This window comes from Lissotriton vulgaris, chromosome 8 (assembly GCF_964263255.1).
Source record: "Lissotriton vulgaris chromosome 8, aLisVul1.2, whole genome shotgun sequence".
Taxonomy (NCBI): domain Eukaryota; kingdom Metazoa; phylum Chordata; class Amphibia; order Caudata; family Salamandridae; genus Lissotriton; species Lissotriton vulgaris.
This window is the reverse complement of record NC_141696.1, coordinates 841,436,465-841,448,910: the sequence shown is the minus strand read 5'-3', so window position 1 is coordinate 841,448,910 and position 12,446 is coordinate 841,436,465. Positions and strand designations below refer to the sequence as shown.

The 12,446-nt window shown below is 45.1% G+C and overlaps 1 protein-coding gene and 1 pseudogene across 1 annotated transcript in view; both read right to left on the bottom strand.

Moving 5' to 3' along the window:
- The window catches only part of CARS2 (cysteinyl-tRNA synthetase 2, mitochondrial), a 465,610-nt gene that overhangs the window by 381,680 nt on the left and 71,484 nt on the right, over nt 1-12,446 (bottom strand). The gene's annotated exons all lie outside the window — the stretch shown is intronic.
- LOC147698080 (protein CUSTOS-like) lies at nt 2,143-2,908 on the bottom strand (annotated as a pseudogene).

Genomic DNA, 12,446 nt, shown 5'->3' with positions numbered 1-12,446 from the left:
ATCGCAGACAGGTATAGCAAACTATGCTATTAGACTGAACAGTAGCCTAATTGTTCATAACAGGTAAGCAGGTGTGAACTGTCTTTGAAACTGGAATCAGGCTTTTATGTGTGGTGCTGAGTTTAGCTTAGTGAGTCAAAGATATGGGAGTGGAGTTGATATAAAGTTACAAAGCCAACATGTAGCAATATTTTCTACTGTTCACACTTCTCATAAACATTGCTGCTGCTATTTTGTTTGTTTTGAAGTATAGTTACTACACATATGGTCTGCGTTTGCTTATTCCTAACAGTTTTTTCTCACTATTGCAGCAGAGTTGGTAACCAAGACCACTCAATGTTCTAGAGCCCGAAAAGGCTTATTCGAGGATGACACTGAACTAGTCAACAGGTGGTTGTCCAATGCAGTAGACCATCTGGCTCCCCCAAAACAGTTCATCCCCCTAGGATGCCTGCCTCAGTCCCATGGTTCTCTCCAGAACTGATAAGGAAAGAAAACACTGTAAAAACTTAAGAGGGAAAATGGAGACTAGGCTATAACATAAAAGACAAAGAGTCATATACAATTGCATTGAATTCATATCGTACAACAATTCAACAAACCCAAGTTAAGTTTTTCACTGAGAAAATCAACACAGTCACTAAAGCCTCCCATGAAACTTTTCAGATTGCAAAAGCTTTTCTTAACTCCAAAATTGGTATCACAGGCCACAGAGTGTTGGTCAACGACTGGCGGCTGGTGGAAATGGGAACAGCGTCTGACCCCACAGCCATTGCTAAGAATCTGGGGGCAAAATTTCATAACAAACTGTCTTTTCACCCTCAGATTTTATCAGTAGAAGCACATGCTTCTCAGTGCTTTGTGCGCTAAGAAAGACTCTGGACTACCTTCAATTAGAAACCCACATAGCTATTGCCCTTGTAAAAAGTATAGAATCTAATATGCTAATGCACAGTATTTGGGCCTTTCAAACTTTTCTGGTTGAGTTCCTGTGGATAGTTTTGAATACTACAGCTAGGCTCATAAAAAAACCCAACCATAGCTCACCACCTAAGAGATTTGCATTGGCTACGGATTAGGAAACAAATTATTTTTAAATGAAGCATATGCATATGGAAGTGCAAAAGGTAAAGAAGTCCAATCAGATGTATTTTAATAAATGATTTGTTTTCCAATCATCCTTTCCTTTTATTTATACAAACAAGCGCTTAGAATGGTTTCAGATTGGGGGCCTGGGATGCCCCTTGGGAATTCATAGTTGTTGGTGAATCTGGGCTGGAGCTGTAATGTCTCGCATATTCCTGAAATAAAAGACTGTAACAAGAGATTAGGCCCTGATGAAGTTCCATCTGGTTATGGAACAAAACGCGTTGTTTGGATTATTTGTCAGAAAGGTTGGTGGCAAGAGCCAAAAGTTGTCACTTCCCACATGAAAGCTTGATGGTGGACCTACTACTGAAGGGGTGAGTCAGTGCTCCCTGGTGTGGTTCAGTGCAAGTGTGAGTGGTGGAAACATGCCGACTGCCTTTCAGCAGGAGAAAAGTAGTCACAATTTTCACTAAGTGCAAAGACTGGAACAATAACATGGATTTTCTCTGCTGAGTACTTCAACAGGCAAGCTTCAAGGGTGCAGTATGCTCTGCTCTGCTCTGTAGGATGAGGTTCCAGGTACCACACTGGACAAAGGTCATTATGGTTCCACTAGTAAAAACCTTAGGATGCACTTTACGTTTGCCGGAAGGGGTTAAGTCAAAGAAAGAAAGAGCATCCAGTAGGCAGTAATGGAATACAATGATCATGATCTGACATGCACTGAGAGGTGGGCCTCTAGGGCCAACTGGATACTTCCAAACTGCACAGTAACTCTAAAAGGCCTGAAGAGCTGTAGTGTTGGTCTGATCCAGCTGTTTGTTCTAGTTCTACTGGCCTTTCACAAGATGCAGTCCTCCTGCCATTCTCTTTCTTTGACTAGCCAAAAGTCTGACCATGAAATTGTCAACCTCCCACTGTTGTATTTTCATGATGGATATATTCGACATTTATAGCGGACTGCTCACTCCTTCCACACAAGGATGACAATTGCTGGCTAGAAATTGTGGATACAATTGAAGTGAGATTTAAGGCCACCACAACTATGGCAAGTCAGGCTACATCAGAAGACAGACCGTCCTCAGTTAGGAGCCAATAGCTTCTTCTATTTTTTGTTTTTCTTCTTCTTCAGTTTGACTGTGTCCAAAGTGTCACAGTTCTGGGAACTGCAAACTTGCTGTTCCTGCTCTCTGGCGAATGTCTGCTCATCCACAGTGCTACTTGTCCCATTAACTTTGGCCTTCTTCTTCTTCTTTTTCTTGGCCTGATTCTCGTTGCTGCACTCCCCACCCACGGCATCATGCGAGTCCTGTTCTGGGATGGGAATGGCACTGTGCTTTAAAATGTCCGTGCCTTGTACTGCTGCCTCTCGGCATCTCTGCAGCTCTTCATCACTGTCTTGATTACCGGAACTCAATGACTGCCGGCGCCTTCTAAGGGATGGAGGGTCAACATCCTCAGAGCACCCAGGAACCGACAAAATGAACAAGCGGAATCCATCCTCCTCTTTATCCGCAGCCTGCTTCGCAATTGAGGCCTGGACTGCAGCATCTGAGACACAAATGTAACTGTTTAGCATGGCACCCAGTTTCTTGGCCACGTGTGCTGGGAACTCGGGTGTGGTCTGGAGCTCGTTGCCATCCTACTCATGCTCGTCGGCCTTAAATCTAGTGCTAGGCTGTGCGAGACTGAAAGTGAAACCATCCTTTACAGGGGCTCGCACCGGTGCCACCACCCACGTCGCTTCTCGTAAACGTTGCAGGTCCTCGCTGCTGTCAGAGTCCGAGTCCACATGCGGGCCACGCGCAGGAGCTGCCATATTGTGCAGAAGCGGCCATCTTGCGCAGGAGCTGCCATCTATTTGTATAAATAAAATTAAAGGATGATTGAAAAATAAAGGATTTATTAAAATACATCTGATTGGACTTCTTTACCTGGTGCCCCTCCATATGCTTCATTAATCCAGGATCTGTTGAACAGTGGCACTGAACAACGGCATGGGACAATTTACTTCTCAAAACTAAAGCGTGAGGTGCAGGCCAGACAGCCCGCCGTTGGGTTGTTTTTCCAGTTATATGTAAATTATTTTTAAATCTCTGGTTCTGGCCCACCGAGAATTTTACAAGACAACCTCAAAATATTTACGTAATAGGCTCACCCACTACCTTCCTTCTAAAACTCTAAGATCATCAGACGCTTTCCTTTTGAAGGTACTGAGGTTCTGGCTAGGTACAAGAGGCGGCCACTCCTCTACTTACCCGGCTGTCAGGACCTAGAATGGCCTTCCAATCTCGATGTGATGCACTACCAATGAAAATCATTTCAGGAGACACCTGGACACTTGGTTATTTGATTTGTAACATTTCATCTACGCTTTGTCAACAAGTCTGTTTCTAGTGCTGGGTCGCCTGATGAGTAGTTGAGTGCTTTATAAACTTGGCTTGATAGAATGAGGATAGAATTTTGATTTTAAAAGAAATCTTTTTTTTTTTTTTTGGTATTCAAACTGCTTTATTGCATAATAAGGAAAGTACACTGCTGTGCTCGCCTACAACCCGGAGGCTGGCAGCGTCATGTCCATAGTGATATGAAACGAAAGCAAGCAAAGATAAACACAGCCTTGTTACCGGCATCCCGGAGGCGACAAACCATATCGATAAGGGGGCGCCTGGTGGTGAGCACAATAAGAGGAAGGGAGTAGAAAAGAAGGAGAGGAAAGCAAAGGGGCGGGTAGGAGTGGGGGGGGGGAATAAAACAGAAAAAAAGGAGGAGAAAGGGGGGAGGGGAGGGAGAAGGGGAGGAGGAGTATGTACATTGCAGGATTTGCAGCAGCAGAACAGGTTTTACATTAAATCCCCCGCCCCCCCCTCAATTCTTATCAACCCGCAACAATAAAAAAAGAAGGTCTTATACACACGTCTGAATGAGGAAGAGATTCCAGTTCTATGCGCTTGCTCATGGAATAAAGATCATAGGTTGCTACATGGCATTGTGGTAGTGGTCGTGGCATCGGTTGGGCCTGCATAGAAATAGGGTAGTGGACTTATGCTGTGTCCCCAGGAAGTGTTAGTAGAAGGAAATGTGGGGATATGATGCGTATCGGATGGTGGAATAGCAGCCGCTTGCGTTAAGCGTCATGTGTATGTTAGTAGCGTGGTCAGTAGGGGTCATGAGTCAGGTCGGAAGCACAGTATATGCATGCGCCAGGAACCAGCGCTTCTTAGTCTCCAGGGCCGGTAGCCTGATCAGTCCTACTCCCGCTGATGTTCCGAGGCCGCGTCATCGTCCTCCTGAGCCAGCAGGTAGGAAACCAGTGGTTCCCAGATGTCTTTAGGCCTGTTTGAGAGCGGCAACAATTCGGAATATGTGATGTGTTGGGCCTGACAGTAACTCAAATCTGAGAGCCAGTCCTTAAATTTTGGTGCCCTGCCTCGGCCCCAGCGACATGCCACACGCCGTTTAGCCAAGAGCAGGGCAGTATCAATGAAGTTCCTGCTAGTTTTTGGAATATGCGGTGTGTGTCCCAGAAGTGTGATACGCGGCTCCGCCTCAATAGGGACCTTGGTCATGGCCGTGAGAGCATCGGTCACCTGTTGCCAGTACATCCGAACGGCCGGGCATTCCCAGGCAAGGTGTAAGAAGCCCGCATGGTCGGCTCGATTTTAAAATAAATCTTTAAAATACATCCATTGTTTCCTAGTGTTCTTGAGTAAGGGTTTCGATTATGAAAAGAGGTTTAAATTCCACTAATTATCCCACTGATATTTTAAAGAATTGACCGTAAACCCCTTGAACGCTCATGACGAGCTCAGCTCGTCATGAGCCACGGTGCTCGTATGCTCTTGACGAGTTCAGCTCGCCATGTCCGTTGGAACACTCGCACTCTGGGCTAATTCCCCTGCTGTGCGAACGTTCTATACAAACGGGTGTGGTCATGACGAGCTGAGCACACGACCACCGTGGCTCATGACGAGCTGAGCTCGTCATGAGCACCGGGGTGCTGTGCGCGCCCCCCCTCCCCCCATACAGCGGAGGAATGAGCCCCGCATGCAAGGGGTTAAGGGATGCACATCTCACTACTGTTCAATGGGTTGTGGAGTAGTTACAGTCCAACTGACTTTCTATCTCGTAGTGAAAATCTGGCTAAGTGACCCTAACATACAGGAAAAAACCCAGCATTTTAGAGAGTGGTAATGTGGATACTGACTGTATACCCTCACTTTAGGGATACCATCCCTGTGCCCACATATGCTGGCAGACCTTCCACCTTCTATCGAGGACATGGTGGTACTTCCACCATAGATTTCCTAAAAAATATGGCACTGCTCATGGCCGAGAGCCATTCTGAGCAAAAGAAACCTGGCATGGCGGAATATCTTGTGAAATAGAATACTACTCCAAATAAAAAGAATACAACCCCATGTAAATCAGGAAGTAAGTCTGTTGCTTAGAGGCAAGTGTAAAACGTTTGCCTTTTAGAAAGGTAATAAGAAGGCTCATACATGTGTTATATGGGTAAGTTTAATTTGGGTATAAACTGTGAGGAATACATTGTGCAAATAACACTGCACACTGCTTGCATTAACTATACCCAGGCATTTATTTTCGTTGTTCGTAATTAATGTTATTTATACAATTGTTTTTCTGTCTGCTTTACTTTTTTGCTTCTGCTATACGGGACAGAGACACCACATTTCTGTGTTCTATCAAGTTCTTTTTTTAGGTTTCGCCTGGCGTCCACTGCGCAGCAGTGTTCGCTCAGGCAAAATCTTTTGAGTTTCAGTATGGGGCTTTATCCCACCTCTCTGTTCCATTGGCTAGCTCCATAAATGGAGGCTAGCCATTGGAACAGAAATGCGTCAGTCATTGCCCGAGCAGATTCGTGGGCGTTCCGGCGATTTCTTTGGCTCTCCGCCGCTTTAACAACGTCATTGCGGTGGTGGGCGGTATTTATTTACTTATTTTTTTCGGCATGTTTTGGTCTTTTTGAAAGTGTCTTTTGCGGGAGTGGGCTGCGCGATTGTCGTCTCCGTGGCTTCTTTCCGTTTTGTTTTTTTGTTGTCGTCTTTGTTTTCCGTCTTTGCGTGGCTCGTTGTTGTCGTGTCTGTTTTCCGTCTTTGCCTGGTATGTATTCTCCTGTTTTTGCATTTAAGGTCAACTCGGGGCTGACGTCTTTGTTTTCCGTCTTGTGTGCGTGCGCTCCTCACCCCCTACCCCCTCGTTGTTGCTTGGGGGCGTGAGCTCCTCACCCACTCCCCCCCTCGTTGATTGTGTGCGTGAGCTCCTCACCCCCCCTCGTTGCTTGTGTGCCTTTAAGATCTAAAACCAATGCAACCCCTGTCTCAAAAGTTTATTGAACATAAACACCATCCGCCCTAGTTACATCTGATTACCTTGTTCATGCTCGTTGTAAATTTAATCTATTTTTATGAGAATGTGGATTGAACAACAATACTGATCGTGGAGCATCAAGTTTATTAGTTTAATGAGATGTAGGGGTGCTTGTTACTAACAAAACTGCATCCTTTTCAGCACAGGTCAGCCTAGTGGAGGTAGGTAAAGTCTGTGAGAAAAGTGAAATTGTTAAAAGCGCTGTGGTTGTTGGTTAAGTGCCATTGTCTTGTTTTTGTTGCTGAAGATGCATGGCGGAAAAAACTGCTTCATTTCGAAGTGGTCAGGGTTATAATTACTTCCCGTTTTTCAATTGAAAGTAATGGGTTTGCTGCTTTAGGGCCCGGCTACCGTTCTAACTTGCTGCAAGTATACTTTAAATCCGTGATACTCAATGTACGGCCCATGGGGCCGCTCGCGTCCAACTTGACCTTTACATGCGGCCCCTCCTTGTAAACGGCAGCATTGTGTGGGGCTCGCAGTGTGTGGGGCTCGCAGTGTGCGTGAGCTCATCACCCCCCTCGTTGCTAATGTGCGTGCGCTTCTCACCCCCTTCCCCCTGGTTGCTTGTGTGCGTGAGCTCCTGCCCCCTCCCCTCTTGTTCCTTGTGTGCATGCGCTCCTCAACACCCTCCCCCCTCGTTGCTTGTGTGCCTAGTTACATCTGATTACCTAGTTCATGCTCGTTGTAAATTTAATCTATTTTTATGAGGATGTGGATTGAACAACAATACTGATCGTGGAGCATCAAGTATATTAGTTTAATCAGATGTAGGGGTGCTTGTTACTAACAAAACTGCATCCTTTTCAGCACAGGTCAGCCTAGTGGAGGTAGGTAAAGTCTGTGAGAAAAGTGAAATTGTTAAAAGCGCTGTGGTTGTTGGTTAAGTGCCATTGTCTTTTGTTTTTGTTGCTGAAGATGCATGGCAGAAAAAACTGCTTCATTACGAAGTGGTCACGGTGATAATTACTTCCTGTTTGTTAATTGCAAGTAATGGGTTTGCTGCTTTAGGGCCCGGTTACTGCTCTAACTTGCTGCGAGTATACTTTAAATCTGTGATACTCAATGTACGGCTCATGGGCCGCTTGCGTCCAACTTGACTTTTACATGCGGCCCCTCCTTGTAAACAGCAGCAGTGTGTGGGGCTCGCAGTGTGTGTGTGGGGGGCCTCGCAGTATGTGGGGGGGCTCGCAGTGCGTGGGGGGGCTCGAAGTGCGTGGGGGGGCTCGCAGTGTGCGTGAGCTCCTCACCCCCTCCCCCTTGTTGCTAATGTGCGTGCGCTCCTCCCCCCTCCCCCCTGGTTGCTTGTGTGCGTGAGCTCCTCCCCCTGGTTGCTTTTGTGCGTGAGCTCCTCACCCCCTCCCCCCCTCGTTACTTGTGTGCGTGAGCTCCTCATCCTCCCCCCGTTGCTAATGTGCGCGCGCTCCTCACCCCCTCCCCCCTGGTTGCTTGTGTGCGTGAGCTCCTCACCCTCCCCCCTCGTTGCTTGTGTGCGTGAGCTCCTCACCCCCTCGTTACATGTGCTCGTGCGCGCCTCACCCCCCTCATTGCTTGTGTGCGTGAGCTTCTCACCTCCTCCCCCCTCGTTGCTTGTGTGCGTGAGCTCCTCACCCCCCCTCGTTGCTTGTGTGCATGAGCTCCTCACCCCCTCCCCCCCTCGTTGCTTGTTTTGCACATCTTTCCAGAGTGAGGCCAGTAGAAATAATTAATTTAGATTTTATGAGCAATCCCAAGGGGCAGGGAAATTAACATTGTGAGCGAGCCAAAGCTCAAGTGAACCCTGTCGTGGCATCAGTAGAATTTGTGGCTTAGAAATCTATTCTCTTTGGGTCGTCTCTACGATTGCTTCATCTGCTTGTGAGTGTGAACCCTGTAAAATCTACTAGACATCCATGGCCAATCATTAGTTTAGTGGACGAAAAAGAGCCACTATAGTCTCTTCCTAGCTCTAAACGATCTCAAGAACAAAAGAGGAGAAAACGGTGAGGTTTCGCTGATGAATAGATTCTTACAAATATCTTTGTTTTGGTTCATTGGAAAATCTTTACAATATTGCACGCATATTAATGCAATAGAAGTGTATAGAGAGGCTGGTTTTAAGTCAATATTTTAAGAAAGGCCTTTAAGATCTAAAACCAATGCAACCCCTGTCTCACAAGTTTATTGAACATAAACGCCATCCGCCCTAGTTACATCTGATTACCTAGTTCATGCTCGTTGTAAATTTAATCTATTTTTATGAGGATGTGGATTGAACAACAATACTGATCGTGGAGCATCAAGTATATTAGTTTAATCAGATGTAGGGGTGCTTGTTACTAACAAAACTGCATACTTTTCAGCCCAGGTCAGCCTAGTAGAGGTAGGTAAAGTCTGTGAGAAAAGTGAAATTGTTAAAAGCGCGGTGGTTGTTGGTTAAGTGCCATTGTCTTTTGTTTTCGTTGCTGAAGATGCATGGCGGAAAAAACTGCTTCATTTCGAAGTGTTCACGGTGATAATTACTTCCCGTTTTTTAATTGAAAGTAATGGGTTTGCTGCTTTAGGGTCCGGCTACCGTTCTAATTTGCTGCGAGTATACTTTAAATCCGTGATACTCAATGTACGGCCCATGGGGCCGCTTGCGTCCAACTTGACCTTTACATGCGGCCCCTCCTTGTAAACAGCAGCAGTGTGTGGGGCTCGCAGTGTGTGGGGGGGCTAGCAGTGTGTGGGGGGGCTTGCAGTGTGTGGAGGGGCTCGCAGTGTGTGGGGGGGCTGTGTGGGGGGGCTCTGTGTGGGGGGGCTCGCAGTGTGTGGGGGGGCTCTGTGGGTGTGTGGGGGGCTCTCTGTATGGGGGGGCTCTGTGTGAGGGGCTCTGTGTTGGTGTGTGTGGGGGGCTCTGTGTGCGTGTGTGGGGGGCTCTGAGTGCGTGTGTGGGAGGCTCTGTGTGTGTGGGGGGGCTTTGTGTGTGTGGGGGGCTCTGTGTGTGTGTGGGGGGGCTCTGTGTGGGTGGGTGTGTGTGGGGGGCTCTGTGTGTGTGGGGGGGGGGCTCTGTGTGGGGGGCTCTCTGTGGGGGTGTGTGTGGCATTTGCGAGAGATTAAGCTATTGGCATTGTAAATGACAATGCCATTTATTTATCTGTTTTCAAAACCAACACATAAATAACAATGTTGTCATTTACAATGCCAATAGCTCTAACTTTTGCAAAGGCGAAACCGTTGCATTGTAAATGCTTGTACCCCTTTGTTTTTGACCTTTCAGCCTGCCATCGTAATCCAAGCAAATCCTGTTTGTACCTCAACCTTCTCCGTGCAGTATTTTTTTAGGTCAGTTTAAGGTTTGGGCCTAGTCTAGAAGAGGCAGCTTTAGCTGTTTCGCTAATCTCATATTTTACATACAAAAAATAATGTCATAAAGATACTTACATGAAGGGGCTTTTGGTCAGCCCTCTTCGTCCACTGGTGTGTTCATGTGTCATTCACAATTTGCTCCCACCAACCTCAACCTACATTATGGGCAATGGTTCAGTCCGCTTTAGCCACTGGCCTTCTGCACTGTGAGAGATGGCATTTCACTCTTGCACATGTTGGAACAATTATAAAGAGTAGCCCTCTTCAGTGCCATGGCTAGTAGGTGAACCTCGTTTACAATTTCCTGCTTTTTTAATTAATTTTTGCAATGAGTCAGTCTTTATTTCCTTTTTTCTGCAAACATTTGCACACCACCTTTGAAACAATGACTCGTTTAATTTTTATTAATTTTGCACTTTAAATGCAAATGTTTGAAAAAAATAAATGGAAATGGCAGGCTTGCTAAGGACAAGCCAATTGGCTGTCAGCGTTTTTTTATTGCAGAAGCCCGCTAATGCCTGCCTACCTATCTGCCTATTGCTGAAGGGTTCCCTTCTCTTCGGTCACACTTCCATTCATTCAAAAAGTTGAAACTTTAGAATGATTCAAAGACAAGTGGGTTCAAACGGAAACCACGGAGTAAACATGAACGGGTAGTTGAAATTTGTACCTACAAAGTTAATGGTGCTATGTATGTTGTGTGTTGATGTTTGGAAAACAATAAAGCTCGTTTATAAAACAAGCATTTGCAATGCAATAGGGCTCGCATTAGTAAAGTTAGAGGTATTAGTATTGTAGATGACAAATTTTTTATTTATATTTTTGTTTTGAAAATAGCGAAATTAATAACTTTGTCATTTACAATGCCAATAGTGTTAACTTTTGCAAACGTGACACCTATAGAATTTGTAATGCAATATGTGTTGTATTTACATGACTTTGATGTATTAATATTAAAAATAACAATGGGTTGTATTTTTTTCAATATTTAATACTTAAATAAAGGTTATTGTAATTTATAATGGCAATAGCTTAAACTTTTGCAAATAACTTTTTGGAAGACTATGTTTAGTGTATTTTATTTTGATTAAAATACAAGAACAGAAGTGATATATTAACATTTTTTGTGACATTTGTAATAAAGTTTGAAACATTGAGAGAACATATTTGAATCAGTTGTTGTTGAATGGTTGCACAGATTGATCCTGTAAGAGGGCACGAGAGAGGCAGATATATTAGAGGAGAAAGAGCGGCGAAAGAGAGAGAAAGAGGAGGAGAGACAGAAACAGGAAATATTTCTGTGGTTTGTTTTGGTTCCGGCTGGCGGCGCCTCGGCCATAAATGAAAGATAAAGGGAGAGACTGCGGCATGGGGAGCGGGGCAGAGACGGGCTGCAGAGAAGAGAGCGCCCGAGGGGTGGGGGTGACAGACAAGTCATAGAGAGACCTCCAGCCGACTCAGAGGAGAGAGAGCGCGCGGGATAGTACCTCATACCCTCCCAAAAAAGAAATTTGGTATTAGTAAAGATCCCCAAAAGAAAATACATCTGATGCAATTCACCTGCAGGACTTTGCAATGGAGAATAATTCGATATATGTAACCCAATAAATAAATTCCAGGAGGATGTTTGGCTTTGTCAATACTTTGCTTTGCCATGCTCTTTGTAAAACTGTATTGTTGGGGAAGCTGCTGTGCCGTCAACAATCAAATCAAAAAGTGGCTAACAGCTAAATATATTGTTTTGTCTTAAAGAGCAGATATTGCCACAGTTGTCCCCAACACAAAAGAAACGTATTTGGAAGCAAATATGCTCCAAAGAATTTCTGCTCCTTCTGAAATGGCAGAGTGCTATCACTCACAGACAAGTTAGCTAATGGCTAAAATGGGCTGACCCATTGCCCCATGTTGTGCGCTGTAGTGGTCGGGAGAAACACTGAATTACAAGACACCAATAGATGAGGAGGGCTTTCTGCTGTTTAATGGGGGGCTGACGAGATGCATGGGGAGCAGCAGCCTTTGATGTGCCGGCCGGCCATGCAGTGAATAATTAGGGGAGGAGAAATGCCGGCCTGAGGCCTAGCGCAAAGCAACAGATGGCTTTGATGCTGGAGAGCCCTTGGCCTTAAGTATGGTTTGGCTGCATTAGGGCTCTTTTCCTATTCCTGCTGAATAGGAAAGGGACGAGCCCTAAAGAAAGTAATGGTGGAATGAAGTTTGATGAAAGAGGTTCATATTTCGTCCTTTTTCCAAAATTGATGTTAGAATTTGTTTTTCAAACAATATTTTCACATTTTATCCCAGCAAGATCTAGCTGTAAAATACATTTCATATTTAATTCTGAACTTCATTGTTTGAAGTAATAACAGAGGTTGGATGGGGTAAATCTACATAGGGTTCTAAATGAATCACGAACAATAGATAGGAGAGCCTTACGACTCCTTATTCTTAAGACTTTAGGGAGTTTATAGCCGTGAAGAAAGCCGAGTGACCACATCGGCAGTGTGACTTTGGCTGAAACTTCAAGCAATACTAAATGTGGATGTAGAAACCATTGCTTCTTTGAAACATCCAGTTCTTTTTTAATAATGACAGATGCCCATTGAATAAAGAGAAATCTGGGGTTTATCTATAGTTAT